This window comes from Pleurodeles waltl, chromosome 6 (genome assembly GCF_031143425.1).
Source record: "Pleurodeles waltl isolate 20211129_DDA chromosome 6, aPleWal1.hap1.20221129, whole genome shotgun sequence".
In the NCBI taxonomy this organism is placed as follows: Eukaryota; Metazoa; Chordata; class Amphibia; order Caudata; family Salamandridae; genus Pleurodeles; species Pleurodeles waltl.
Genome location: NC_090445.1, coordinates 378,658,584 through 378,684,006, shown reverse-complemented (window position 1 = coordinate 378,684,006; position 25,423 = coordinate 378,658,584). Strand labels below are relative to the sequence as shown.

At 48.3% G+C, this 25,423-nt stretch overlaps 1 protein-coding gene across 1 annotated transcript in view; it reads left to right on the top strand.

Moving 5' to 3' along the window:
* Positions 1-25,423, top strand: part of LOC138299767 (granzyme B(G,H)-like) — a 118,417-nt gene that overhangs the window by 32,407 nt on the left and 60,587 nt on the right. The window lies entirely within an intron of this gene.

The window sequence follows — 25,423 nt, the reverse complement described above, 5'->3', positions numbered from 1 at the left end:
CATGCCTGCAGCACAGAGGTGATCTCTGCTTGTGATATTGCATATGGCGGCCACTTATGCAGTCTTGCTTGATATGGTTACTACTACATCTCTAATAGTAATAGTAGCTCAGGAGTATTTTTATTGGACACAAGTAGCTTGTATTACACAAAAGGCTGGAGACTCCTGCTCTGGAACGTCTAGCCAGTAAGTCGTCAACCTAGTACTGTGGGAGGGAAGTAAAAATCAGCACACATAGGCTTCAACAGAAACTAGGTTAAATATATATTTAACAACAACATTTAGGCCCTCATTCCGACTTTGACCGGCGGCGGTCGCCGCCGGCCTGTCGGGGGCCGCCAGAATACCGCTGCGCAGTCAAAAGACCGCCGCGGTAATTCTGACTTTCCGGCTGGGCTGGCGGGCGGCCGCCTTCAGGCCGCCCGCCAGCCCAGCGGGAAAGATGCTTCCACGATGAAGCCGGCTCGGAATCGAGCCGGTGGAGTGGAAGCTGTGCGACGGGTGCAGTGGCACCCGTCGCGTATTTCACTGTCTGCCAAGCAGACAGTGAAATACTTGTAGGGGCCCTCTTACGGGGAATGGGAATCCCCATTGGAGCACCGCCGGCCTGTCGGCGGTGCTCCCGCGGTCCTCCGCCCTGGCGGTCTTTGACCGCCAGGGTCAGAATGACCGCCTTATTCTCTTATGTCACATTAAATGTCAACATGTACCTAGCACTGGAGAAAGGGAACCTTTATGCTTTTAGCTCTCTGATACCCTTCTGAATCTGTAAATTAAATTAGAGATCTGGGGAAGACAGACGTGCTGGGACTAAAGAAAAATGACCTGGCATTACACCTTTGTAGTGGAAATGTTCGAGGCACCCCAAGTCCTCCTTAAACACCACCAGTGTCCCTTCAAAGATGTTCAAATATCCTTGAAAGGTTCTCAGTCACCTTCACATAGCCCTCAGAGGCCATCATCTCACTATTCAAGGCACTTCACTGTCTAGCAACACACCCATCCGGCTGATTAACATCAGGCTGCATAATTGGCATATACTCTGGCACTTCCAGAAGGGGTTTGGAGAACTCCCAGCAATGCCCTGGGAACTGTATTTGACGTCAGACATACCTAGAAACACCTCAGGCCCACCTCAGACTCTCCAAGCAAACTCTTATCAGTTTCCACTGAGAGACATCAGCCTTCAGGCACCCACATTTGGTCACTGGATACCTCATTCAGTCTACAATTCATATTCCGTCATCCAAGCTACCATCGGATGACCCTCACCAGATGTCCCTTAGAAATTCTCAGCATACCTACTAATAATCCCTCAGATACCCTTAGCCAGCATTCTAACAACCCTTTTGATTAGTTCGTAACTTCCAAATTGCCCTCTGACAGATAGCTATTTGTCAGCTCAAGTCACCACTAACCTGCAGATCACAATGTTGCTTTTGGAACAATGTGGCGCCATTCATTTTCCTTCCCCATCAACAGTGCTGAACACATCCAAGTCTGCGCTTGTTGCTGACAGTGAAAGAAGGTGGAGGATAGGGATGTGAGAGATGGCTCACAAAAAACATTTTCTGTTTGACCCTCAGCCTGCCTTCAGAAATTCCCAATAGGTCTTCGGACAGCCTCCGCCAGCCTTTTGAGACATGTAGACTACTCCCAGAACCCCCCAATTACCTCTCAGAAACCTCCAGCATGCTGTCAAACAGCCCGTTAGATACCTCTGTTTAGCTCCTAGACATACCCAACTGTCTTTCAGCTTGCCTTCAGACACCATCATTAGGTATTTAAACAGACTAGGTGTTCTCTCAGACTGCCCCAGCATACCCTTAAAATATACACACTTGCTCTCTTAGAACCAAGTCTTTGCCGACCCTGAGCTGGTCATTAAACACTCTCAATAGGCTCTTTAGCCAATGAACTAACTGGCACTGCTCGCATGCTTTGGGATGCCTACATGAATGTACCTCAACCAGCTGGTTCTAACGCTTCCCGCCTTTAGTGACTCTCATAGTGCCCTCGGACACAATTCCAGCAGGGCTTAAAACAACACTTCTTTCACCCTTAGAGGACATCTGCCAGCTCTCCTCAAAACATAACTAGCTGCCTTTCTGAGAGTATAATCCAGCCTTCAAATACCCTATTTAATTAGACATCAGTTCAGCCAAAAATGCCCTGGCCTTCAGTGATTATGAGGGGCAGGTTGCCTGCTGCCTGTTCTCACTGTAGCAACTCCCCTAAGGAAACAGTGACAAAGAGGAAACGCCAGGATAAAAAAAGAGGGAGCTAAAGAGACAGGAATTGCAGGGTGGTGGAAAAATGAGTCATGAGGTGCAGTGTAAAATTTCCTAGCTTTTGTGTTGAAAAATGTCAATTTTAATAAGGACGTGGAGGTGAGGCTTATTCATGTATCTCTTGAATTGGCAACTCAGAAGCCTTCACAGTTCAAACAACTCAACAGATTGGGAATCACTACTCTACATTTCCCCTAACTACAATATGAACTATAACCCTCTCACGTGCATGAGTGTCTTTATCCCGTCTTTCCATCATTTCTACCTACTCTTTTCTTCTTAATGCTAGCCATCCTCCAGTTAGTAGTCTGGAGCATTCCATCACTCCTTTACTGACCTGCTCTAACCAGAGGTATTTACACTATTGCATCAGTTTATTCTGAAAGACCTAAACCTCTCACTGCAATACTAATCCATTATGGTATTCTTAAACTTAAGGAAAAAAAGATTATCTCCAATTACAAAATTTCTCTTCCAAGGAACGTAACTGAACATTCACTTTGAAACCCAGTGTGATAATTCTGGCATCCATGACCTAAATGCAATTGAAGCTTTAGGTTTTGGACGCTAAGAAATTTTGCATGCATTCTGTGTCCAGGACTGGTGGCCAACATTATGCACATTTAACTCTTGCTACCACTTGGCAGCAAATCTCAACCGCTTAAAATAAAACTTCTTAAAGGTGGATTCCAAGGACGAATTGGCCGCTTCCAAGTTGTCTTCTGATCTGCATCCCTAACGCTTTGTACACCAAAAACAATATGTATCAACTCTAGCTTCTAACAAAACTAGAGTTCCCCAGCTAAGCGATATGGAAGCGGGACAGGGAAAATAAATAAACAAAATAAGAATAACCCACCTTCACTAATGGTTCAAAAAATGTGTAATCCCCAAATGAAAATAGAACTCATCAAGCCAAAATCATACATATACAGACAGATACATATGTTTTATAACAATTTATTCTATATTCATTCATTATGCACTAAATACCCTGTTTGTTCCAAAATAATAAATATCTGTATAATGTTCATAATTCAATAACTCCTAGGCAAAGAACAGAAAAATTAGAAAAAAATAATGAAACTCACATTCATATCATCCCAATCATACTGTTAAAAATGACAAGGCCAGCATATACAGAATAATCCAAAGGCACTTCACAACCCTCCACAGAGAAGGGGAAAAACAAGTACATTTTTTACAGTAAATAGCCCATAATAGTCTCTTTGTATTTTCCACCAATGCCACTTGATCAGCAGATCTTCAATGGAGAAAGGCTATATATTCATGATGATTTCTCTGCTCATTTTTGGCACATATACATTGCAGTCTTGGCTACTTATTGATAAAGGCTGATATCCATAAATTCATTAGTAACAGGAAATGTTCATAAAGAGGAGGTTTGACTGAAATACCCACCAGCGTCGCACTCAAGTAACACTCAAGTACACTTATTTTTAGGTGGATGTCCACCTGATAAGTCTAAATGCTGTCACTCGCAGAGTAGGAGAGCCAATGGTTGAAGGGGGCTGACCCATTGCCCTATGCTTTAACTTGAGTTGGGCAGAAGCAAAATATTAATGATAGTTGAACTGCCCCAAAGCTCCTGCGTGTATGTATCTATTATTATTATTTTTAACTTACATAAAGCCATCAAGACAAGCTGTCTTTAGTCCAGACCTCAAAACAGAACTGTATTCTTGCAAGAGGACAAAGGCTGTCATTACTGAATGCCACTTATTCACAATGGGGCTAGTAAAAGCAGTTACCAGCGCCATCAGAATCAGGAACTCTCTAGGATCACTGTGGATCTATTTACTTTAACTCGTGGATTTTGTATGCTAAACAGACCTGAAATCTGCAGGTGAAAAGCCTGGGCCAGAATGAGCAATTATCAGGGGAATCAGACCCAGAATGAACAATTTCCTCAGTAATTTCACACAGTCTAGTTCATAATGGGATGGATTTTTCACACTATTGGAGTTTACAGTACCCCGGATATTGGTAACTCCGGTGTTGAGGAAATAGGAGTAGATCCTGGCTCACTCATTATGAAGGCCCCTATGAGATCTCTGTATAAAGCATGCCACAGAATGAGAGAGAATACTTCTTTGTTTAACCCGAAGAGTAATTATAACAATACATACTTTCAGCTTTTTGGGGGGATTACATGTTTGAAGGGCAATAACACAATGAATTCTAGCTCTTCCCGCCACACATCTTTCTTTTGTAAGTGCTTTACATGCGTTACTGCTGCCTAATTTGATGGTAAGGAATAACTTGCCTTACCAGTGTTCATAATAGACCTAGGCAGAATTTCAATTCTGCTGGAGTAAGTAATCGTTTAATTTTGGTACTTCCTGATCACTGTTTGACATGGAATTACCAATAATTACGCAATTATTCCTCCTCACTTAATGAAGAGAAACCTGGGGAGAAAACATCCTACCGCGAGAGCACATATAGCAAGCGGCAGCTCACACTCGCTATTTATGTTCTGCTGCGTGTATAGCTGTTTCTCATCACAAAATTAATCCTTGGGTCCATTTTGGACGTGGGCATTATGCACTAAAAAAATAGTGCGAAATGCCCGTAGCAATGTGAGACAAAAGTCCTACCCCAGGAGCACATTTAGCAAGCTCGAGTGACTGCTCGTGTTTGTCATTCATGTTCTGTTGCATTTAATGCTACTTAGTGCGAAATGCATCTTTACATCCATTTTGGATGCCAGGGTGCATTTTGTGTTCAGAAAATAGGGCTAAATGCTGGTAATAAACTGGTGAAAAATCATACCCCAAGAGCACATTAAGTGAGTGGCCGCTCACGCTCGGTATTCATGTTCGGTTGCATTTAGCTATTCGTGTTCTGTTGCATTTCTTGGTGCAAACTGTAACCTCACAACCATTTTAGATGTGAGATGGGGGGGATTTTGCACTAAGAAATAGTGCTAAACACAGAATTATTTTTCTCACGTAATTCAAGCGTAATCTCACAGAATTCTTAGGTAATTCGGCATCATTAGTTTACAAGGAAATGCATGAGTTATGCCAACCCCTAAAGTTTATGACCTGCAGATCACATCAGATGTCAGCAGTGAGCATTAAGTAGCAGAGTCATTGTACTAGCTGGAAGGTGCAGTGATTTGCAAGAAGACTTGACAGTGATTTCTCAATATTACTGTCTTTAGTGAATACTGAATTATTATCCCCATGTGTTCACATGCAAGTTTGTTAACTCTGACAGATGCAAAATGTCTCATTGCTACTGAAATAGGGCAATCCTATGGAGCCAGAATCATACACATGATCTGCACCAGAGAGGTGAGCAAATGGATATTCAGAGAAAGAAGTTACAGGAGGGAGATAGTAAAAAAAAAATTAAGTGCAAAAAACAGAGAGCAAGTACATAGTAACATGTATTAAAAGAATGGTAGGGTAGGGGGAGTTTGAAAGATAAATTCAGAAAGACTGGGAGCTGGTTAAAAGAGAGTGATGTCAATGGAGAATGAAAGAAAAAAGAGTGAAAAGGAAAACATAAAATCATCAGGATGTGACAGAAGAGAAGCAGGGAGGTAATGACGGGAGTGAAAGGCATGGCCACAGGAGAAAGACAAAAACAGGAAAGACAGGAGAGTAATACATATACAGTGACACAGAAATAGTTACACAATGAAAGTAAACTGGATAGACAGTGGAGGAGCACTCCAGCACTAACTGACAACTCAAAAAAGCCTTCCTGTTCATTCAAAAGAAAATGTCATACAAGGTAGCACGTGTGCATCATTTGGTCAAGGCTCTAAAGAGAGGGCCCCGCAAATATCAGTTTAAAATGGCCCCTTCATATCTCTGGCCTCCTTTGCATGTGCTTTGTATCAGGTTAGACTGTTTCTACTTATATTCCCCTGTCACATTTAAGGTTAGAAGTTTAACATTTTTAATTATGTTTAACACGGGTGGGGCGTGTAGGAAAGTACCATCTTGCCTGGCAAGTTACCCCCATATTTCACTGTATATATGTTGTTTTAGTTGTATGTGTCACTGGGACCCTGCCACCCAGGGCCCCAGTGCTCATAAGTGTGCCCTGTATGTGTTCCCTGTGTGATGACTAACTGTCTCTAACCAGAACCTCAGTGGTTATGCTCTCTCATTTCTTTCCAAATTGTCACTAACAGGCTAGTAACCATTGTTACCAATTCTGATTGGCACACTGGAACACCCATATAATTCCCTAGTACATGGTACCTAGGTACCCAGGGTATTGGGGTTCCAGGAGATCCCTATGGGCTGCATCATTTCTTTTGCCACCCATAGGGAGCTCTGACAATTCTTACACAGGCCTGCCATTGCAGCCTGAGTGAAATAACGTCCACGTTATTTCACAGCCATTCACCACTGCACTTAAGTAACTTATAAGTCACCTATATGTCTAACCCTCACTTAGTGAAGGTTAGGTGCAAAGTTACTAAGTGTGAGGGCACCCTGGCACTAGCCAAGGTACTCCCACATTGTTCAGGGTAATTTCCCCGGACTTTGTGAGTACGGGGACACCATTACATGCGTGAACTACATATAGGTCAATACCTATGTGTAGCTTCACAATGGTAACTCCGAGCATGGCCATGTAACCAGTCTAAAATCATGGAATTGTCCCCCCAAGCCAAATCTGGTATTGGGGTGCCAATCCCATGCATCCCCTGGGCTCCAGCATGGACCCCGGGTACTGCCAAACTAGTTCTCTGGGGTTTTCTCTGCAGCTACCGCTGCTGCCAACCCTCAGACAGGTTTCTGCCCCCCTGGGGCCTGGGCAGCCCAGTCCCAGGAAGGCAGAACAAAGGATTTCCTCTGAGAGACGGTGTTGCACCCTCTCCCTTTGGAAATAGGTGTTAAGGGCCTGAGAGGAGTAGCCTCTCTTGGCCCCTGGAAATGCTTTGAAGGGCACAGATGGTCCCCTCCTTGCATAAACCAGTCTACACCGGTTCAGGGATCCCCCAGCCCCTGCTCTGGTGCGAAACTGGACAAAGGAAAGGGGAGTGACCACTCCCCTGTCCATCACCACCCCAGGGGTGGTGCCCAGAGCTCCTCCAGTGTGTCCCAGATCTCTGCCATCTTGAATGCAGAGGTGTGAGGGCTCAATGGAGTCCTCTGAGTGGCCAGTGCCAGCAGGTGACGTCAGAGACTCATTCTGATGGGCTCTTACCTGGTTAGGTAGCCAATCCTCCTCTGAGGGCTATTTAGGGTCTCTCCTGTGGGTTTCTCTTCAGATAATGAACGCAAGAGCTCACCAGAGTTTCTCTGCCCTGCTCTCTTCAACTTCTGCCAAGGATCGACCGCTGACTGCTCCAGTATGCCTGCAAAACCACAACAAAGTAGCAAGGCGACTACCAGCAACATTGTAGCGCCTAATCCTGCCGGCTTTCTCAACTGTTTCCTGGTGGTGCATGCTCTGAGGGCTGTCTGCCTTCATCCTGCACTGGAAGCGAAGAAGAAATCTCCAATGGGTCGACGGAATCTCCCCCCTGCTAACGCAGGCACCAAACGTCTGCATCACCGGTCCTCTGGGTCCCCTCTCATCTTGACGAGCGTGGTCCCTGGAACACAGGAGCTGGATCCAAGTAACCCAGACAGTCCAGTGGTCCGTCTGTCCAAATTTGGTGGAGGTAAATCCTTGCCTCCCCACAGCAGACAGTAATCCTGTGTAGTGCGTGATCTGCAGCTGCTCAGGCTTTTTTGCACTTTTGCAAGGATTCCTTCATGCACAGCACAGCCCAGGTCCCCAGCACTCAGTCCTGCATTGCTCAACTCGATGAGTTGACCACTGACTTCATGGGATTTTGTTGTACTGACACAACTGCCATGCTCATACTTCTTGAATGACTGTTCAAGTGCTTCTGCAGGTGCTGCCTGCTTCTGCCTGGGCTCTCTGTGTTGCTGAGTGCCTCCTTTGTCTCCTCCTCCAAGGGGCGACCTCCTGGTCCTTCCTGGGCCCTGGCAGCACCCAAAATGTTTAACCGCAACTCTTGCAGCTAGCAAGGCTTGTTTGCCGTCTTTCTGTGTGGAAACAACTCTGCATCCTCCAGCACGCCATGGGACATCTTCTGGCAAAAGGAAAAGTTCCTGGCACTTTCCGTTGTTGCAGAATCTTCAGCTTCTTCCACCTGGAGGCAGCCCTTTTGCACCTTCATCCGGGGTTTAGTGGGCTCCTGCCCCCCTGGACACTTGCATGACTCTTGGACTTGGTCCCCTTCCTTTACAGGTCCTCAGGTCCAGGAATCCATCTTCAGTGCTTTGCAGTCAGTTGTTGCCTTTGCAGAATCCCCTATCTCGACTTTACTGTCTTTCTGGGGTAGTGAGGTAACTTTACTCCTACTTTTCAGGGTCTTGGGGTGAGGTATCTTGGACACCTTTAATGTTTTCTTACACTCCTAGTGATCCTCTACACACTACACTAGGCCTGGGGTCCATTCGTGGTTCACATTCCACTTTTGGAGTATATGGTTTGTGTTGCCCCTAGGCCTATTGTCTCCTATTGCATTATATTGTGTTCTACGGGATTTGCACTACTTTTCTAAGTGTTTTACTTACCTGATTTTGGTTTGTGTGTATATTTTGTGTATTTTACTTACCTCCTAAGGGAGTCCATTCTTTGAGATACTTTTGGCATGTTGTCACTAAAATAAAGTACCTTTATTTTTAGCAACTCTGAGTATTGTGTTTCCTGTGATATAGTGCTATATGATATAGGTGGTATAGTAGGAGCTTTGCAGTCTCCTAGTTCAGCCTAAGCTGCTCTGCTATAGCTACCTCTATCAGCCTAAGCTGCTAGAACACTACTGATCTACTAATAAGGGATAACTGGACCTGGCACAAGGTGTAAGTTTCACAAGGTACCCACTATAAGCCAGGCCAGCCTCCTACTAGGAGTATACTCTGTCCATGACCTTGGGGGCAGTTCAGATGGGGAAGACTAACTCCCACAGAGACCAGCAGATGGGACCAGGTCTGGTCAGCGGGAAAGCAGGCCCCTGGAAGCTTGTCCCTGTAGCTCAAACTGTAGGCCAGCCAGCTGAGCCTTGGAGTCACTTCTGGGGTCCTGGGGTCAAGGCAAGCAGATCCAGTCTTCCTTCGGGATTCAGAGAGCAGGGCAGTCCTTCTGATTCTTCACAGATGCAAATGTGTTCTGAGGAGAATTAAGGGAATGCCGTTTTTATATAGGTAGGGTGCAATCTTTTGTCCACCCTCTAAATATGTTCTGGGCAGCTTCCTTCTCTGTGTCCCCCATACTGGGCTTGGAGACAGCCTGGCATGAAAGGCAAAAGGGAGGCAGGCCTTGGTGTGAGGTTCTTCGCCAGTGACAGGGTAGGAATCCTTTTAAGCTCAGGAAGGGGCTGGGCACACCCCCCAGGCTGCCCTGTCAAGGAGGGAAACTCCCTCCTGACTCCTAGGACTCTTTGGGGGTCATTCTAACCCTGGCGGTCGACGACCGCCAGGGCTAAAATGACGGGAGCACCGCCAACAGGCTGGCGGTGCTCCAATGGGCATTCTGACCGCGGCGGTACAGCCGCAGTCAGAAACAGGAAACCGGCGGTGTCCCGCCGGTTTCCCGCTGCCCTGGGGAATCCTCCATGGTGGCGCTGCAGGCAGCGCCGCCATGGGGATTCTGACCCCCTTACCGCCAGCCTGGTTCTGGCGGTTTTGACCGCCAGAACCTGGCTGGCGGTAATGGGTGTCGTGGGGCCCCTGGGGGCCCCTGCAGTGCCCATGCCAATGGCATGGGCACTGCAGGGGCCCCCTAACAGGGCCCCACTAACATTTTCAGTGTCTGCATAGCAGACACTGAAAATCGCGACGGGTGCAACTGCACCCGTCGCACCCTTCCCACTCCGCCGGCTCCATTCGGAGCCGGCATCCTCGTGGGAAGGGGTTTCCCGCTGGCCGGGCGGGCGACCTTCTGGGCGGGCGGGAAACTCATAATAACCGCGGCGGTCTTTTGACCGCGCAGCGGTATTCTGGCGGTTCCCGTTTGGCTGGCGGCACCCGCCGCCAGCCAAACTTGGAATCACCCCCTTTGTCTACTGACTGGGAGAAATACACATCTCACCAAGGGGGAGTCATCAGTAGTGAGGTGACAGTTGGACACTGGCAGAAAGGCCTTTTGGTTTTAGGCAGGAATAAAGCAACATTGTAAAAGTTGTCTTTTCCAAAATAGTAATGTGAACAACGCCCTTACCACTAAATTGGATTTTAAATTACCATTAAAATGAGTGCTTGACTTATTTTTCCAGCTGTTCCCAAACTGAATTTAGCACTTATTAAATATAATAGTGCAAGCCAGTGCAGGGGCAGCTCCTCCGTTTGGGTGGAGGAGGGTCACCCCCCACCAGCAGCGGCAGCTGCAAAACCTTTACCGTAAAATGATAATAAACGTAGTTTTATCGTTTTCTGGTAAAGGGCTGGGGCCACGGGGGCTCACTGTGCATGTATGTTTGGCCGGCCGTCTTGGGCCAGCCAAACACACATGCGCAGTAGGCCCTCTCCAGCCCGGCAACACAGTTGCCGGGCTGGAAGAGAGCCGGCACAGGCTTCCAGTCTGCCTGGGAGCACCCTGGCTGGGCGCTCTAAGCCAATCCTGATGCTGCTCTGAGCAGTGTCAGGATTGGTCGCAGGGCAGGCTGGGCACCTGTGCCTGCAGCCTGCAACGAACAAGAGGAGCGGCGGTAAGGGAAGGTAAGTGGTTGTTTTTTTATTAAATTAAATCAATGTTTGTTCTCCCCTACCCTCGCGTACCTCCCTGCCTCTTCTGCGTCCCGCAAGCTGCTACTAAGCCAGTGTTAACCTTTGTAAAAGCCAGAGTTCCTACAATGCAAAACAGCTGTAGGTTTTTTCACTGCAAGGACATGTAAAACATTAATTTGTACATGTCCTACTTTTCAATACCACGCAACATCCCTTATTGGGGACTAAGGCCTATTCCTGGGGGTGATTTCTAGATATTAGAAAGGAAGGCTTATGCCTGTCAAAAACGTGATTTTGACAGGTCAAAATGGCAGTTTAAAACTGCACAACAGCATGCATTAGCAGGCCTTGAAACAGGTTTTTACAAAAAGTGCTGCAAACCCAGGAAGAACTTAAATAACAGGCCCTGGGTACATGCAGTGTCATATACTAGGGACTTACAAGTCGGTGTGGGCACAAATGGCAGATTTTCATTCTGCGGAATTCTGTGGCATTACATTGAAAGGGGCAGAGTGGGCAATGCAGAGTGGTATGCAGTGCACTCGAGTCCAATACAGTGCATACCTCTCTGTGCCCTTACATAAACATGTAAGGGCACGGAAAGGTATCAACTCCAGTGCATACCCCTCTGGAGTGGGTACCCCCCAGGGGTTAAGAGAGATGTCGAAGTTGCATACAGAAGTGGCAGGAATACGTGAAGAGCCCATACTTTGTGGCCAAGAAGTAGCAACCAGCTGGCAATATCACGAACAGTAACAAAGAGCTTGGTTTTAGCTGGATTACATTTGATAAAATTGATTGACATCCACAAGCAAGGGAAAGAAAGATAATCAGTCAGTCAGAATACTTCCTTAGGAGGTAAGTATTATACACAAACTATACACTAGTAACCAAAATCAGGTACGTAAACAGTCTTAAAATATTGCAAACAGTGGAAATCACCATAGACTATAATGGGCCTAGGGGCAACACAAACCATATACTAAAATAGTGGAATGCAAAAGTCACTTTCCCACTTTGGCAAGAGTAGTGTGAAGAGGGGTGCTGGGAGTGTAAGAAAACACCAAAGGTAAGTAAAGTACCCCACCCCAGAACCCAGGAAAACAGGAGTAAAGTACAGCACGTTTCCTCAGAACACACTAGTAGTCGTGGTAAAGGATTATACAAAAAACAAGCAAGACTGCAAGACACCAACAATGGATTCCTGGACCTGAAGATCTGTGGAGAGAGGAGACCAAGTCCAAGAACAGATGAAAAGTCCAGGAAGAACAGGAGCCCTTGCTAACCCAGATGAAGGATCAAAAGTGGATTCTCCGGTTGGAAGAAAAAGTCAGAACTGCACCAAAGAAGTCAGCTGGGGGTTCCTGCTTGGTGCAAGAGATGTCCCACGTCAAGTCATTGGATGCAGGCTGTTTTTCGTCATTGGATTCCATCAACAAGCCTTGGCTCACGCAAATGTTGCGGTTGGTGGGAAAAGGCACTACCTGGGCCTAGGAGGGACCTGGGGGTCTCAACTCAGACTGGGGGGACAGAGGGGGCTCTCAGCACATTAGAGAGCTCTCAGAAGACCAGGCAGCACCCACAGGAGTCCCAGGACACAAGGACAAAGGAGTTGCAAATCGCAGTCATCGCAGCAGTGCACAGGGGTACTGTCTGACTCTGGGAGGCAAGTCCTTACCTCCACCAAATTTGGACAGCTGGTTCTTTAGACAGTCAGGATCACTTCGGTCCACCACCTGTGTTCCAGGGATCACGCTTGTCGCCAGGAGAGGAGTTCCAGAGTACCGGTTGTCGCTGCAGAGAGGTGCCTGCTGAAGCAAGGAAGTGACTCTGTCACTCCAAGGGAGATTCCTTTGGTCCTTCTGGTGCAGGATGAAGACAGGAAGTCTTCAAAGCATGCACAACCTGGAAACTGTTGCAGTTGCCGGCAGGAGCTGAAGTTACAGGGTTGCAGTAGCCTTCTTGGATACTTTGTTGCAGTTGTAGAGTTCCTGGAGCAGTTCTGCAGTTGATCAGATGGTAGAAGGTGAAGTAGAGGTTGCAGAGGAGTCCTGCTGGAGTCATTCAAAACCAAATCTGAGGAAACACCTGCAGGAGAGAACCTAAATAGCCCTCTTAGTGAGATTGGTCACCTAACCAGGTATGGACCTATCAGGAGTGGTCTCTGACATCACCTTCAGGCACTGGCCAATCCGACGCTCCCAGAGTATCACAACACCTTAGAATCCAAGATGGCAAAACCCAGGGACACTCTGGAGGAGCTCTGGGCACCATCCCTGAGGTGGTGATGGACAGGAGAGTGGTCACTCCCCTTTGCTTTGTCCAGTTTCATGCCAGAGCAGGGTCCGGGAGTCCCTGAACCGGTGTAGACTGGATTATGCAAGGTAGGCACGATCTGTGCCCTTCAAAGCATTTGCAGAGGCTCTTGGGGAAAACCCATCCCATGCCTGTAACACCTATTTTCAAAGAGAGAGGGTTTAACACCCCTGTCCCAAGGGAAATGCATTGTTCTGCCTTCCTGGGATTGGGCTGCCCAAGCCAGAGGAGGGCAGAAGCCTATCTGTGAGGTGGCAGCAGCTGTAATTGCAGCGAAAACCTCAGAAGACTGGTATGGCAGTACTGGGGGTCCATTGGCCCCCCAATACCAGAATCAGATTGGGGGTTCAATTTCCGGTTCCTAGACACCTCACATGGCCATATTCGGAATTACCACTGTGAAGCTACATATATGCATTGACCTATATGTAGTGCACACTTATAATGGCGTCCCCGCACTCATGAAGTCCGGGAAAATGGGCCTGGATGATGTGTGGGCACCTCTGCTAGTGCAGGGGTGCCCTCACACACAGGTACTATGCTCCTAGCCTTCAGGATCTGAAGGTTTGATATATAGGTGACTTATAAGTGACCTGGTGCAGTGAAAATGGCTGTGAAATGCTATGGCAGTCCTGAAGACATGTTTGTATGAGCTCCTTATGGGTGGTAAAAGAAATGATGCAGTCCATAAGGATCTCCTGGAACCCCAATGCCCTGGGTACCAAGGTACCATATACTAGGGACTTATAATGGGGGTCCAGTATGCCAATTTGGAGTGGAATTCTGGGTTACCAGTATGTAAGTACAAATTTGGAATCAGAGAGAGCATAAGCACTGGAGTTCGGATTAGCAGGACTCCAGTGACACAGTCAAGCATACTGACAGAACAGTAAAACATACTGACATATAGGCCTCGAACTATGAGCACTGGAGTCCTGACTAGCAGGATCCCAGTCAGACAGTAAAAACACACTGACAAACAGGCCAAAAATGGGGGTAACCATGGTAGAAGAAAGCCACCTTCCTACAGTATATATATGGTATTTCTATAGTGCAAACCTAGCCAGAAGGCACTGGAACACTGTACATGATCAAAGACACGCTTAAAGATGGGGAGTAATAGGAGAAGAAGCTGAATTGTGGATATTTAATGCATTGTGATATAGGCCTATTTTTTCTTGTTTACAATTCTGCAATCTGATGGTGTCCTGGTTGCGGGCATGCTGAAAACAACCCGAGATGGTGAGCTTGTCAGCAAGATATGTAGGGGCTGTTGGTTGTGATGGCTTTGTAAAAAATGCAACCGGTTTTGAGAATGCGGGCTAGCAATGGGAGCAAATAGAGTTCCATCAGAGAGGAGGGATGTGATCATATTTCTTCATGCAGAGTCAGTAAGGAAGATACTTGTGTTTCTTGCTCAGAAAGATGAGACACCTCAAAGGTCCAGACAATGTTGTTCACCTACATATAAAACTGCACCGCGGTCTGATGTAACAATAGTAAGCCCTGTGGGACACCATAGCAGAGCATTTTGCGTTATGAACTGAAAGGGGGCAGGGCGACAGACAGCGATTGATGTTTCAGAAAAGAGTTTAACACCTTGTGGATCATGCCTGTAAGCCCCACATCTGAGTGTCTGGTTGCCAGGATGGACCAGTCGATGGGGTCAAAGGCTGCTGCTAAATCAAACATCAACACGCCACCGCACCCCCATCAGACTCTGATGGTTGTCTAGAAATAACAGAATCACCAAATTCTTCCATGAATGTCACTACTTTATATAAAAGGCTATATATGGGGAAACAGTTTTTTCCAAATTTTCCTCAGATAAGGATGTATAGATATGGGCCATAAGTTGTTTAGGTCCTCAGCTTTTAATTAGGGTTTTTTTTTAACAAAGGTTTTCAGACCATGGGTGGCACATCAGCGGGCTATTAAAAATTAAGAGTAATTACTGAATCAGTTTGGGATTGAGCACGTGCATCAATTTAGTTGGGCAGGGATCTTGTGGTAATCCTAAGTACAGCTAGTCTAGACGGTTTTATGTGTCAAACTAGTCGTGCACTTCTGTGTTGTGAGAGATCAATATCAGATATACTGGGTTTAGGCATATTCTCCAGCTCAGTATAGGAGCGGATTGTATGGGTCATTTCTGATGGATACAACTACTTGTGGATTCCTCACCTAATGAATACTCCCATGGCGCCAGCATTCGACGTAAATCTTCTTCCTAGTCTCTGCACGTCGACGAGGACGTCACTCTAGCCCACGCGACGCCGTCTGACGTCATACAGGCAATAGGAGGTCCTCGACGACGTGCCGACGTCAGTTCCCTTTTTTCCGTGCATTCGAAACGGTTATCTTCGAGGGAGCAACTGTTACTTTCGTGGTTACAGTGTATTTTTTGCTGCGTAGTCCTTCGCTGTAGTAATAATGTCGCAGAGAAAGTCGGGTTTTAAGCCTTGTCGTGAGTGTGGGGGCAAGATGTCAGTTACGGATCCTCACTCCGACTGCCTTTGGTGTTTAAGCTCCGACCATGACGTCTCGACTTGCGATTCATGCCAGCACATGAATCCAAAGGCTCTCAAGGAACGTGAGGCGAAGTTGTTTATGGCGAAGTCGAAGAAAGAAAAACATCATAAGAAGTCTTCTTCGCCAAGGCATCAGCGTCATCGAGACTCCCGGTGCCGTAGAGAATCACGGCACCATTCAAGCAAGGAGACTCGTTCCAGGTCTTCGGATCGGTGCCGGAGGACTTGGGAGGTCAGTCCCACGGTCACGCCGCATCCATCGACGCCGTTGCCCTCTCCGGCGTCACCGACTTCACCTGGACAGGCGTCGGTGATTGAAGTGGTGCAGCCTCTGGTGTTGTCTCCGGCGTCGCAGACGTCGAGGCCGGCGTCGGGGTCGCCTTCGATACAGGCACCCCAGTATCCGGCTTTTCCCACCCCTGGAGCCGATAGTACCGCATTCCTAAATGCGATGTATACCATCTTCCAACAGATGGCTCCAGGGGGTGCTCCGGCTGGCCCTTTGGCCTTTTCATTGGGTGATCCTGCGCCTCTACGGCCGGCACCCTTTATGCCCTTTCTCCCTTTTGGGAACGTGGGCTCGGCGCCGGTGTCGGCGCCGGTGGCCACTCCGGTGGCTTCGAAGGGATTGGTCCCGGAGATTTCCATTCCGTCGTCGGGATTTCGTCCTGTGACTCCAGTGGGTCCATCCGCTCCGAGTGCTCTTTCATCGGCGCCGAAGTTAACTGTGGCGCCGGACGCGGCGTCAGTGGCTTCTGAAGATCGGCGCCGATCTTCGGCTTCGGCGGAGGCATTGTCGACTCCGCGTATCGAGCAGAGGCTTCATTCAAGGAGACGTGCTCTCCGTTTATTAGAGGAGCAGGAGTACCAACGAGTCCTGGAAGAGGGAGAACTAGAGGACTCGGGTGATGGACTGCATGGTCTAGATACAGCCAGTGGGCTGGACACTTCCCCTGAGTGGGATCTTTCGTCTCCAGGGGAATACACGGAGGAGGCTGCTTCCTTTCACGCAGTGGTACGGAAGGCAGCTAGTTTTCTGGACCTGCCTTTGCCGGTGGCAGAGACAAAACAGAACCTTCTGACAGAGGTGCTTCATCCGGCCTCAGCTGCGGCAGAGCCTCTATTGCCGTTTAATGACGCTTTGCTGGATCCGGTGCTAGAGGTGTGGAAGAGACCAGTATCTTCCCCAGCGGTTCATAGAGCCGTAGCCAGGAGGTATTGAGCTGCACCAACTGACCCTGGCTTTCTTTCTAGGCACCCTACACCGGAGAGCTTGGTGGTGCAGGCCTCCTGTTCATCCAAATCAGCGCCTGGTTCTTTCCCGACGGTGCCTGGGGACAGGGACTCGAAGAAACTGGATGCACAGTCCAAGAAAATCTTTTCGTCCTGCAGTCTGGCGTTGAAGGCCACCAACGCAACTTGTATCCTGGGGAGATATATTCATGCTCTTATGGATGACATTTCCTCATCATTTACGGAGCTTCCCCAGGGTCTTTTGGATGTTGTTTCAGATGCCCAGGCTGCCGCGACCCAGATTATTCAGTCTGGGCTGGACACGACCGACTCGGTGGCCAGAGCAATGGGCACGACTGTGGTGGCAAGGAGACAGGCCTGGCTCCGTAATTCGGGGTTTTCTGCGGATGTGCAGTCAACCCTATTGGATCTCCCTTTTGATGGGGACAAGCTGTTTGGCGCCAAGGCAGATTCGGCCGTGGAACGCTTTAAGGAGAGCAGGGCCACAGCCAAATCGTTAGGACTCCAAGCTCCTTCTTCCTCTGCCTCTTCCAGGATTTTCAGGAGGTTTCGGGGATTTGGGCATGGCTCCTCCTCCTCTTCCTTTCGGGGGAGATTCCAGCAACCTGCCTCTTCCCATCCCTATAGATCTTTTAGAGGGAGAGGGAGGGCCCGCACCAGAGGAGCCTCTCAGCAGCACTCTGCCTCTTCCTCGTCCTCTGGAGGGGTGCAGCAGGGAAAGCAGCCTTAGGCTTCCACCATTTCCCACTCACTCCTCTCCTGTAGGGGGAAGATTACAGCATTTTCTCCGCAAGTGGAAGACTATTACAACGGACACTTGGGTTCTCAGTATTGTGGGAAAAGGCTACACCCTTCCCTTTCGGGAGTTCCCGCACCTCATCCCGCCCCGCCCATCTTATTGTTCAGAAGAACACCTCCTGTTGCTAGAACAGGAGGTACAAGTCCTCCTTTCAAAGGGCGCGGTAGAGTTGGTCCCAGAGCAGGAAAGGGGTCGAGGTTGTTACTCAAGGTATTTCCTGATTCCCAAGAAGGATGGTCGGTTGAGACCAATCCTGGACCTGAGGATCTTGAATTGGTTCCTCAAACAGGAAAAGTTCAAGATGCTGACCCTAGCTCAGGTGCTTTTGGCGTTGAACAAGGAAGATTGGATGGTGTCTGTCGACTTGCAGGATGCTTACTTTCATATCCCGATACTCAAGTCACACAGGAAGTATCTCCGGTTTATGGTGGGATCGCAGCACTATCAGTTTGCGGTCCTTCCGTTTGGTCTTACTTCAGCACCTCGAGTCTTCACGAAGGTGATGTCGGTGGTTGCGGCAGAGCTCAGAAGGAAGGGGATAGCAGTATTCCCTTACTTGGACGACTGGTTGATCAAAGCCAAGTCGCTGGAGCTTGTGTCGCATCATCTGCAGTCAACGACTCAGTTGTTGTTCGACCTGGGCTTTTCGGTGAACGAGCCCAAATCTCACCTGGAGCCCTCTCAGCGCCTCCTGTTCATAGGGGCAGTACTGGATACAACATTGAGTCGAGCCTTTCCTCCGCCTCAGCGGATTCAAGATATTCAGGAATTGGTTCCAATGTTTCGAAATGGAGCGGTAGTTCCAGTCCTCAAGGTCCTTCGTCTGCTCGGTCTGTTTGCCTCCTGCATTCTGTTGGTCACGCATGCTCGCTGGCACATGAGGGCTCTTCAGTGGTGCCTCCGAAGGCAGTGGTCTCAACACAAAGGAGATCTAGAAGGTGCTGTCAAGATCTCCAGAGATGCTGCTGTGGACTTGAAGTGGTGGATTGCGAGCAACAATCTTTCACAAGGAAAGCCGTTCGCGCAGTCGCCACCAGTGGCCACGGTCATAACGGATGCTTCCACTCTAGGGTGGGGAGCTCATCTGGGGGATCTGGAGATCAAAGGCCTTTGGTCTCCAGAGGAGCAGATGTTTCATATCAATCTGTTGGAGTTACGGGCTGTACGTCTGGCTCTCAAGGCCTTCCTCCCTTCCCTTCGTGGTCAGTCGGTACAGGTCCTGACGGACAATACTACCACGATGTGGTACATAAACAAACAGGGAGGAGTAGGGTCGTACCTTCTCTGCAGAGAAGCTCTTCGACTATGGTCCTGGGCAAAGGACCATCACATTTGCTTGGTAGCAAATCATCTGGCCGGGGTCTTGAATGTACGTGCGGACGGTCTCAGTCGCCAATTCTCGCAGACCACGAGTGGCGTCTCCATCCAGATCAAGCCCGTTTGATCTTCCAAAGGTGGGGGTTTCCTCGGGTAGATCTGTTTGCCACTCTGGAGAACGCGCATTGTCCGTTATTCTGCAGCCTCCAGTATCCGATGCAGGGAGCGTTGGGGGACGCGTTTCAAATAAGCTGGTGTGGCCAGTTGCTTTACGCGTTTCCTCCCATACCCTTGATTCCTCGAGTATTGAGGAAGATTCGCCAAGACCGGGCCCAAGTCATCTTAATAGCTCCGGATTGGCCAAGGAGGGTGTGGTACTCCGACCTTCTCCAACTCTCAATGTGCCCTCCGCTCCGTCTCCCTTTCAGGGCAGACCTCCTCTCGCAGTCGCAGGGGCAGGTTTTACACCCCAACCTCCAGAGTCTGCACCTACATGCCTGGAGATTGAACGGGGCAACCTGAGTTCCTTCTCTCTCCCGCCTGATGTAGTGGATGTTATATTATCGGCCAGGCGACACTCCACTAAATCTATCTACGCTAATAGGTGGTCTAAATTTGTTGCGTGGTGTGGAGAGAGGCAGATTGATCCCTTACATGCTCATCTATCGGACGTTTTGTCTTTTGCTTTGTCTCTAGCGCAGAAAGGTTGTGCAGTGGCTACCATTAAGGGTTATTTGTCGGCCTTGTCAGCCTTCATTTGTCTTCCAGACCAACCATCATTATTTAAATCCCCTATTGTTATCAGATTCTTGAAAGGTCTTCTAAATAAATATCCTCCAAAACCATTTGTTATGCCGCAATGGGATTTGTCCTTGGTCCTGACTTTCCTTATGGGGTCCCCTTTCGAGCCTATGCATTCTTGCCCCTTAAGGTATTTGGTTATAAAAACAGTTTTTCTGGTAGCTATAACATCTGCAAGGAGAGTGAGTGAGTTGCAGGCCTTATCGGTAAAGCCCCCTTATACGACTTTTTATGGGGATAAGGTGGTGTTGAGGACCAAGGCTGCTTTCCTCCCGAAGGTTGTTTCACCCTTCCATTTGGCTCAGACAATTACTTTGTCCACGTTCTATCCTCCGCCTCATCCTTCTAAAGAGGAAGAAAGACTGCACCGTCTGGACCCAAAGAGGGCGTTGATCTTCTTTATTGATAGAACAAAGGATATCAGGCTGGAGGATCAGCTGTTCATCGGGTACGTGGGCAAGAGGAGAGGAAAGGCAGTCCACAAGAGAACACTCTCCAGGTGGGTGGTTCTTTGCATTAAAATCTGTTACTCTTTGGCAAAGAAGGACCCTCCTGAGGGCATTAGAGCTCATTCCACCAGAGCTAAGTCGGCCACTTCGGCCTTGGCCAGAGGTGTTCCTGTGGTTGACATCTGCAAGGCCGCAACTTGGTCGTCCCTTCACACTTTTGCGAAACATTACTGTTTGGATTCTGAGGTCAGAAGGGACGGCCATTTTGCACGGTCAGTGCTGCAGGATTTCTTGGTTTGACCATTTAGGCACCCACCACCGGGCGTGGTACTGCTTTGGGACTCTATTCATTAGGTGAGGAATCCACAGGTAGTTGTATCCATCAGAAGAACGAGTTATTTACCTTCGGTAACAACTTTTCTGGTGGATACATTAGCTACCTGTGGATTCCTCACAGTCCCACCCGCCTCCCCGTTGCCTTTCTGGTCTTACCAAGTAATCCTTGAGTGTGCTCCTCTTGGTCTTCAAGGTTGCAATAGATGTTGTATATATGGATACTTGTGTATATTTATCTGTATATATATATATATATGTATATATCTTTGTACATACATGATTTGCATATATTTGTTCGTTATATTAAATTTACAGCTATTCATTGCAATATTGTGTATTTTACAAGGTTATGGGATGTTGCCTTGCTCTTTCATTGCATTGGGTTGTTGTTCTCATGCACGTAAAAAATGTTGGTACTGACGTCGGCACGTCGTCGAGGACCTCTTATTGCCTGTATGACGTCAGACGGCGTCGCGTGGGCTAGAGTGACGTCCTCGTCGACGTGCAGAGACTAGGAAGAAGATTTCCGTTGAATGCTGGCGCCATGGGAGTATTCATTAGGTGAGGAATCCACAGGTAGCTAATGTATCCACCAGAAAAGTCATTACCGAAGGTAAGTAACTCGTTCATCTACAAAAAAGTGATGAGATCCTCATTAGAAGCAGTGATCATTGTATGAGTAGTCAACTTTAATCAAGTTCTTCTATTATTCAATAGAACTCTTTGGCAAGTTTAGGAGCAATATCTATGTGATCAGAATAATACAGCTTTTCAGCCATTTTAATCTCTCACTTGTGTGACTTTGCATGAGATATGTAATATGTTTAGAGGGTAGAATGATCAGATTGCCTCCATTTTCTCTCTCCCAATACCTTACTTTTAGCTTGAACTTGAGTTAACCCAGATCTTTTGAAAACCATGGGATATATTTTGGTTTGAGATAACTTCTGTACTTACGATACTGCAATGACAAAGTTTGTATTAACTCCATCCTTCATCCTTTAATTAAGCCCTCTACCATACTCTTAGGGAGGCATGATGACATTAGTAACTGCTGGCAGTTGGATGTTGAGGAGGCCTGAGCAGCAATTTATTCATAGTCAAACTCATTCCAACTTTTAACTGCTTTGGTGAATTGAGGAACAACATCTCAAAATATAAAATACATAGGGGGTTATTACAACTTTGGAGGAGGTGTTAATCCGTCCCAAATGTGACGGATATACCACCAGCCATATTACGAGTTCCATAGGATATAATGGACTCGTAATACGGCTGGGGATATATCCGTCACTTTACCGTCACTTTTGGGATGGATTAACACCTCCTCCAAAGTTGTAATAACCCCCATAGTTATTTGAAATGTAATAGCATAGTAGTAAATTCATATTGGGTATAAGGGCTCCCCTACAATGTCCAAACTACTACAAAGATAGAATCCAACAGGTAACCCACCACGTGTGAGACTGGGTTTAAGCAGTTTAAGACATAGGGGGTTATTACAACTTTGGAGGAGGTGTTAATCCGTCCCAAAACTGACGGTAAAGTGACGGATATACCACCAGCCGTATTATGAGTCCATTATATCCTATGGAACTCGTAATACGGCTGGTGGTATATCCGTCACTTTACTGTCACTTTTGGGACGGATTAACACCTCCTCCAAAGTTGTAATAACCCCCTATATTCTTACACAACCGATTTAGGGGGTCATTTTGACCCCCGCAGGCGGCGGAAGCCGCCCGCCTGGCGGGAACCGCCAGAAGACCGTCAAAAGACCGCGGCGGTCATTCTGACTTTCCCGCTGGGCTGGCGGGCGACCGCCAAAAGGAGGCAGGAAAGCCCCAGCAACGAGGAAGCCGGCTCCGAATGGAGCCGGCGGAGTTGCTGGTGTGCGACGGGTGCAGTTGCACCCGTCGCGATTTTCAGTGTCTGCCAAGCAGACACTGAAAATCTTAATGGGGCCCTGTTAGGGGGCCCCTGCAGTGCCCATGCCAGTGGCCCCACAACACCCGTTCCCGCCATCCTGTTTCTGGCGGTGAAAACCGCCAGAAACAGGATGGCGGGAAGGGGGTCGGAATCCCCATGGCGGTGCTGCTTGCAGCGCCGCCGTGGAGGATTCCCTGGGGCAGCGGGAAACCGGCGGGAAACCGGCGGGAAACCACCGGTTTCCCTTTTCTGACCGCGGCTTTACTGCCGCGGTCAGAATGGCCCCAGAAGCACCGCCAGGCTGGCGGTGCTTCCGCGGTCGTTGGCCCTGGCGGTCCATGACCGCCAGGGTCAGAATGACCCCCTTAATCTGCAGTGTTGCACTTGGGAACATCAAATAAGGACTTTGAATGACCTAGTACAAAAGTATTTTTCTTACGTAGAATGAAGTCTTCTATCAGGGAATTGGGGGCTAAGGGGTGATACTGTAATCTATAGTTGTTTGTGATGTTTTTGATTTGGGGTGCAAAAGTTAGGCTTTTGTAGTCAGTAGTAGTGTGCAGAGGACTTTAACTGAGATAAAAAAAAGGGGAGGGTCTCTAAAGGGGTGTGACCTACGTAATTAAGGGTGTGGCTTAAACATGTAAACAAAAATTCTGTGCTTCCCATAGAGTGCCAGCAAACCAATATTTTGGTGCCTTTCTGAGCTTTCTGTTCTTGGATCCAGGTATATAACATGACTGGCATACACCTGGAACAAGCCAGTACTATTGGCTTTGCCAGTGGCTGTTAGCTTTTTAAGATAAATAAGTAACAACAATGATTTTGTTGCAAATAATAGTAAAAAGGGTTCAGTTCTGTAATTATGAGACTGTGAATTAAATATTACTAACTGTGGGAGGGGTAATGGTCTCTAATGTGTCTCTGTCACTGTTGTTCCTCCCATCACACAGCTTTACTCTGCAGTCTACGTTAGAAATGTGACCCCATCTTCTCTTACACCTTCCTGAACTCCTCCATCTGAAAATCTCATCTTTCTGCTTCAGGACCCTCTTTTCACTCTTTCCTGCATGAAGTTCCTTGCATCTCCTTAACTTCACCACCCAACACACAACGTACACACTCACCTGTAGGCACTGCATTTTCTTTTAATTTTGCTTTCTTATTATTTTGAAATCTGTGTACCTCCTTTACACACACACTTACATAGTAACGCAACTGGAACTGGCACACTGACCGTTGCTTTGTGTGCTCTGCAAAGAGGCCAAGGATTGGATGACCATGTATTCTGACATCTTTCTGACAGGCACTGAGAGAAACTCGCACTGCCTCCAACCTCAAACTCCTGGAGCCCGCGATCTCTGGGGGCCCCACCTGGGCCTTCACTGGCCCTCCAACAAGGGGGGGCCAAAACAATGCCACCCGCCCCTAAGGGGGCCACAAAGGGGGGCCAGTGGCACGGTGGGGCCTCGGGCGAGGCTTCCCGGGGTCTCTGACCTTCGGGGCTCCGGTGGGGCCAGGGGGGACCTCCGATGAGGCTTCCTTCCCCCCGCCTGTCCAAAAAGGCACAAAGGGTCCCGGTGGGGCAGGGGAGCCTCTGATCAGGCTTCCTTCCCTCACCCAGCTCCGAATACACTGGAGAGGCGGTCCGGCCCACAGCAGCGGGCAGGCACCAATGTAGGTACCTGCTTGTGCCCCGGGGCGGTCCTGGGGGCGTGCTTGCCCTGGGGGCATGGTAGGAGCGCACCCGCTCCGCTCCTTTCTGTTTGTGGTGCCCCAGGGGCACCGGGGACAGCGCAGCTCCGGTGCGCTTTAAAAATTAAGCTGGCCCGTGGCACAGGCGGCAGGGCCCAGCAGCAGGCCAGCACAAGATGAATTAAAGCACGTGGCAGTTCCTTACAGTGACCAAGTAGGTCACACGTCAGCACAGCAGCAGCAGTCCGTGGTGGTTCCTGGTGAGTCCCTCCTGCAGTCTGTGTCCAGTTCCAGGTAAGTTCCAAGAGTTCCCAAATTGTGGGGTAAATTCCCCTCTACTTATACTAATTTTTACAGTGTGTTACGAAGGAAGGGGAATGGAGTTTCCAACCAGTTACAACTGGTTCTGGGAGTGCCCCCCCCTCTCCTCCAGCACGGACTCAGTTGGGGGTAAACAATCCTATTGTTTGAGGCCAAGGCATAGCCTTTACAAACGCAGGTGTGCCCCGCCTCTCCCTTCTCCCAGCCCAGGAAGACTATTCAGCATGCACATGCACCTCTGTGACACCTCCACCCTCACTGTGTACAGGCTGTCTGAAAAGTATGCACAAAGCCCAACTGTCACTCTGCCCAGGCGTGGATTGGAGTCAAGCTGCAAAACACTAGAGTCATAAGCACAGAGAAATGCTCACTTTCTAGAAGTGGCCTTTCTATAATAGTAATAAAAAATCCACTTACACCAGTAAGCAGCATTTCTTACCACCATTATAACCATACCAAACATGCCTACGCTACCCCTCATAAATCAGACAATACCCCCTACATATAAGGCAGGGCATTTCTAATGCAATCCTATGAGAAGGCAGCAGTCACAGCAATGAGACACCAAGTTAGGCTGTTTGTCACTACCAGGACAGGCCACGCAACCTGGCACATGCCCTGCCTTCTACTTACATAGCACCCTGCCCAT